Consider the following 6757-nt stretch of genomic DNA (forward strand, 5'->3'; position numbering starts at 1 on the left):
CAAATCAGTCATTAACTACTAGCAAATGACCAATTTCCTGCCCCAGCTGTTTTATTATTATTGTAGAATACTGAGAATTAAAACATGCAGCCAACTGGCAGAGTGACAGGGTATTTTTTATCTATATGCAACACTGCTATTATGAACCACTACACGTGGTTTACAATTGCATGAATCCTCTGAAAACTAGTTTTTGTTGTAGTAAATTACCAGTCTGAGAGTACCTAATCACCACCAACTGAAACTTGAGCTAGTTAACTAAAATTAGCCATCAAAATCCTGGGTTTCCTAGAGTTTATTGCTTATTTCTGTAAATTCATCCCCATCAATTATTTCTTGGGTCACAACTGACTCATTTTAGAGCTGCAGGATATACAGCAAAACCAACAAAACCCCCTAAACAAACCCCCACCCATTGTCATAGTCCGTGTTTCACAACATTTTGTCACTGCAAAATGAAAAGCAGCAGGTACTACTTTAAAAAGAGATATAGAGGAAACATGACTACCTTCCTATCCAGTATTTTATAACAAATCCTATCTGGAACATAGTGGTAGAAGAGTTAAAGCGCTTTGCTATGGATCGAGATGTGCAAGGATGAACCTTGTTTGGACTTGTACTGCAGCGCACACAAATGGGCTTTTGGGCACTTGGTAACTTTGGCAATCAAGATTGGTGTCACATCCTTAGCATGCTTCTGGCTACAGAAGCTGTTAAGACTGGGACAGATGACCTGAAAAGGAGAGATTCACAGGTCCAACAGTGCCTTTGCATTGCACTCTGTTAGTACCTAATGCCGTCAGCTTGACTGTATCCACCTCCCATGGCTTTTCTTGGGATGACAAAGACCTGGCTCTACGTCACCCCTCCTCCTGTCCTTCAAAGGATTGTGACACAATGAAGTGTCCAACCCTATATACCGCAGGCAACCGGTATATCCAATCTCTGCCCGTTCCTATCAGGCCTCTTTACTATATCCTCCACATAATACCTCTAAAAAAAACTCAGATTGCATATGTTGATTAAAAATCTGTAAGACTTCTGCTGCTTCCTCCTCCAAGCAAACATGAAAAACTGCAGAATATAGTCATAAGAAAGGGATCATTGCAAACAAGCCCATTGTTTGGCCAACCAGAGGGTAGAGCAGAAGAATGAGCCCTGTCCATCCTGAACATGTGAAGAAAGCAGTGACAGTGAAAAAACTATCCGTGATATTGTTAGATTAAAATACGGCTGAGAATACAGTTCTGTTTGAAATTTTAATCTCCGAATTGATTGCAAAATTAAAGATAGTATAACATGTATAAAATAATATTATTATGTACACAAAAGTAATGAATTCAAAGCTAATTAAAGTCTTGCTTTATATTCCAAAAACAAAATGAATTTTGTACATATTGGTAAGAAATGAGGAAGCAGGAATTCAGCCACGATGCAGAAACAGGATAAAACCCACAGAAATTGTATTGTTACAGTATGCCTTCATGATAGCCCGCACTTACACCTATATAGGAAAAAAAGGTTAACAGCAACATTAAAAAAGAAAATCTCCCCAAACTGCAAAATATATTAAAACCCCAAAGAATACAATTCTTCAAAACAAATCTCTGAGTCATCAGGAAATAAATCCGATGAACTGTTACACTCTGATGTAGCTGGAAAGCTGCACAGCAAATTATGAAAAAGTATTGCAATACAGTGACTTATTTCTGATTGTACAAAATGCAGGTGTGTGACAATTTTACTTGCAACAAAGTCTATAAAAACAGGTTTAAAGTAGAAAGGTATGACCATCCTAGTAATATAATGTGCATGTATGTACAGAAATACATACACAGAAAAAGCACAAAAAGTCTTGTTTACCCATCACTTACTTTTTCATGAGCTCTGCAATTCTTTGGCATTCTTCCTTATCATAAAACCAAATCCCATATATGGACACTGTAAATGCACATCAAACACAAACTATGAGCATCTTCTCAAACAGCAGTTCTACCTGGTAGATATTTAAAAGTGACCCGTAAAGGAATTTTTAAATTTATTTTGGTCTTATGTTTTCCCCATCTATAAACATAAAAATGACACCTCAGATCCTCCAAAATCAAAAAAGCTCAAAGGCATATCTCTAAGGACATAAATTACAAGCTCATGAACTTTCAATAAAGGCAGAGGTATTTGATCCTTTTCTTCAGAACACTAAACCAGAGAGTTTTTTCTTTAAAACCTTTTCCTCTGTCAATTTTTTCAGTTGTCATATCATATCCATTAGACTCCAATGGCTAGTGTACTGCAGGTAGTGTTGCACGCATATATAAGCAAGTAAGATTTGATTAGTTTTCAACAACCTTCAGGCCTATCTTATACATCATCAAATTTATTAGAGTAGTACTAACACACCTCTGCCTTCCTGCAGATTTCCTGTAATGTTGCCCATTATTTTCACCACCAAAGAAGTAATTATGTGTAGCCAACCCCAGGATTAGAATATCTGTATCTCAGCTCAGACCTCCACTAACGTAAGTGCCTGCAGCTTTGCACAGCAACAACAGATTTAAATTTACTAGTAGTTCAAGATTCTCAAACGTACACACTGCTAATGAAACCATCATGATGGTAATAGCCATAATGGAACTGTAGTTAGTGCAGCTTCCACCATAATAAACAGGAAGCTTTTTCCACTCACAACCATGTTATATAGCTCTTGTAAGACAGCCTGGGAATAAATCTGCAACACTGTCTCAAAACAATCCATTCACATTTGTCATGGTAACTGTCCTAGTTTTAACCTCAGGCACAAATTTGCTGCGAGAAGAGGAAGGGAGAAGCACTTAAAGGGTTAACATGGATCTTCCCCTCTCTATCACCACAACCTTGTGTAACATCTGTGTCCCCCTTACATGATATGGTAGCAAATAGGTAGCCGCTGTGTTTCTTCCCCCTTCCCCTTCCTACCATACTGCAGGGAAGAGTTTTCCCTTCATCTTACTAAGAAATGGCAATTCCTAACATGTCTTCAAACATAGCAGGGGCTAGATTTTATTTGAAATGGATTGAGTACCTGTTTAAAAACAATTACAACACTGACCCTGATCATGTAATATTTCCTTGTATTAGCAGAATCCAAAAGCAATCACTTCCTCAATTCCACAGAACCAAAACCGTAGCGTATGAAATGTAAGTTGGCTTTGTTAATGTTTGGAAAGAAAACGAATGTGCAGCTGTTTGTAAGACACAAGTGTAATACTTATCTCCATTCTCCCTCAGATTTTCAACCATGTGGTGTCTTTTATATAGCTAAAAATGGTTCAACTGTTTAATACAGCATACTGGTGAAAAGCCTAAAAAAACCCACAAACCAACAGCCACCCTGTAGACATACAATAAATAACTTTTAAAAGATGTACAGTCCTTTTTATGATTAACTTTTGAAAAGTGTGATGATGATCTCTGTTATTCACCTAAAAAAAGGCAAGTAACATAATATGCGCCAGTGGTTTTACAAATGTGCAACATAAGAGCTGATACGAACTGCACAAATAATCTCCTTTTTGTAACACAGATATTAATATTAAAATATGTGTTTAAAATAGACATTAATATTCTAACATATTCCAGTAAGCATCCAATAATAAACTGCAAACGTGTAGAAAAGTGTGTGAATGATTTGCAAGGTTCCAAAATACCGACCTATTATGCAAAACTATACATCCTTCTGATGAAACACATCTGAAAACTTGTTTTGTCCATATTACAACGTAGCAAGCAGACTGAAAACCCCAGACAAGTCAAATTGGTTTTAATCAAGATTCTTCTTTGTTATAAAAGAATCCCCAGTGCAGAAGAGTATTGATGAAACTTTCGCCATCTGCTCCATCCTCTCAATTTTTTCAGGTGCTGGTGGCATCACCAATATGCAAGACAGGCTGAGCAGCCTCACCTTTTGGCCAATTGATCACACATGTCATAGGCTATTTATGAATATCTGATAAATTTGAAAGCTGACAGGCCCATGGAAATACTGCAGTGCTTCTGGCCATTAAAAGTTGAAAGACTGGAAACAACAGCAGAAGCAAGCTAGTTTACCTCAACTCAGTGGCAAACACAAGTAAACTGTCCGATTACCAGTATAAAAGACCAAGTCAGATTTTACAGAACTACAACTAATATTTTGAAATACAATTCAAACAAATGCACACCCATTTCAGATCACAGAATAAGGACACTAAGTATTGCCTGTCCCACCAGACCAAACCACCACCCCAACATATCACAACTCAACTGAAGCTTTAAGTCACGATATTGCAGATCCAGAGACCTTCAGCCTAGATGTTAGCCGAGCTTCAAACCCACCCCCACACACTTACTTTCTTACCTCAGTCAAATGGTGCTTTCAACCCAGACTAGGAAGCACAGCTGAAAGCAAGCTAAAACCAAAACCCAACATCCTCTGAGCTTACAGCTCAGCCATTCAGTAGTGAAATCTTTCAGAAGTGGACAGTGCTCCTCTTCTTCCTTCCACACTTCTCCTATCTGTCCAGAACAGATGAACACTTCAGAAATAGACTGAGAAATAATCACACAGCCGCTCCATTTCTTGCGGCACAACATACTCCGAGCTCTTTCATGCATGGGAGAATGATGTACCAGTGAGAAGGCAGTAACTTGGTGGAAATCTGAGATACCAGGTATCCAAAGTACACTAACATATGTTTTCATATTGGGTGCTCATCACCTGGAGTAACCATGGCGTAAATTCATACTACAGTAGTATATTCTGCTATAATCTACATTTAAGGAAACAAAAATGTAAATAATAGTAGTAAAAATGTGTATTAACGGCCATCTTCTTGATTAACGATGAATACAAAATGGCAAAAATTTTTTTTTTAGGTGTGTAACAACACATAAAAACCCAGGACCAGCAAAAGAACCTAAGATGATTACAAACTGTAACTGTCAAGCTAGGAACCTGGCACGCTCTCCACTAATAAAAACTAAATACACATACAGTACAAATGTCACTACAAGCTTTCTACCAGCATGAAAACACTGCATGTCTTATCAGGATTAAATCTAAACAGATTACTTTTATCAAACCTCCATCTCTATCAGACTGTTTGACAAAAAGGAAATCCTGATCTAAATATCATCTGTAGAATGGTAATTTCACTAAAATGTTCACGTTAAAAATGAATCATTCAACAGCGGAGGCACAACTGAATCACTAAACAGCAGATGCACAAAACAAATTCTTCTACTGTAGCATGAAAGAGGAAATATTGTCACTTTTAGGCCCAGCTTCAGCTATAAAGTTATCCAAGAAGAGATTATTGTGAAAAACAGAAAAAGAAAAAAACCAAATCAAAGTCAAGTATCTTCTGCTAACCAAGTGAGCCAGTTACATGAAAAGTAGCTAACAAAAGCCCAATAAAGAGAGCTAGTTTTATACTGACAAGATGGTACACATCTATTCAACCACTTTCAACAAGTTCCGAAGTCATTTACTAAAAGAAATGAGATTTAGTAATGAATTGATCACATTTAAAAAAAAAAGGCAAAGTTATGATGTTGTTAACAAGATTACACAAAACTAGAAGGATATAATGCAGCTATCAAATCACCAAGATACAATTAATATTGAACGGAAATAAGCTAAATAAATTACTTAATCTAACTGAAATTATTAAACATTAAGAGATATCAATCAAATATTCAATTTTTAGAATTTGAAAAAGGTAGGTTACTCATAAATCAAAACTGAAAAATTTTAACAAAATCTGTGAAGCTCACTTAATATAGCTCAGTGACTGAATTTCAGGAAGCATAGTATTTAATTTTTAAATCACAACCCCGCCTTACAATTTTCATTTTTTGCCTACGGATTTCTCCTGTCCTCACAAATACTAAAGCACTCAATACTATTTATAAGCAGAAGCTGACAGCTGCCTTCTACCAGAATTATAGGTGACAATTGCTAACCTCTCAAAATCTGAGACATTTATTTATTTATTTTTTATTATGATGGAGAATTTCTTGTCAACTTTCATAATTCATGCCAAGTATCCTATTAAAAGGGAAGGCATTTTCTCTAGGATTATTTATGTTACTCTTCATTTGTGTAGCTTCAGCTTCCAGCTATTAGATTTTTGTCTTCTGGATAGACATTTCCATTATCAAAGTTTTGGTTTCGGTGTACCTGCAACACATTATTTTTAAGCTATTGCTCCACAGACTGCATACAGTATTTAAGCTTGGTAAAAATAAATACAGAAATATCATAACTACTCACTAGAGACTCCCCTGTACCTAGAAACCGTTTTACACTTCCTGGTATTAAAAATAAAGAAAGAAATAAAATGTTCTTCAACTTTCATGTTTTATTCTTGGTATCATGCTTCTTAAGGTACTTTACTCCATACGTATGGCCTAGACTCTTGCTCCTGAATATGTAAATCCACACTTGGCTATATTAAAATGCAGTTTCTCTACGCACATCTTACAAGGCAGCCAGACTCCTTTATGTTGGTGTCCTGGTTTCGGCAGGGATAGAGTTAATTTCCTTCCTAGTAGCTGGTACAGTGCTGTGTTTTGGATTTAGGGTGAGAACAAAGTTGATAACGCACCGATGTTTTAGTTGTTGCTAGGTAGTGCTTACACTAGCCAAGGACTTTTCCCATGCTCTACTGACTGAGAAAGCTGGAGGTGCACAAGAAGCTGGGAGGGGGCACAGCCAAACTGGCCAAAGGGACATTCCATA

This window comes from Aptenodytes forsteri, unplaced genomic scaffold (assembly GCF_000699145.1).
Source record: "Aptenodytes forsteri isolate BGI_AS27 unplaced genomic scaffold, ASM69914v1 Scaffold241, whole genome shotgun sequence".
Taxonomy (NCBI): domain Eukaryota; kingdom Metazoa; phylum Chordata; class Aves; order Sphenisciformes; family Spheniscidae; genus Aptenodytes; species Aptenodytes forsteri.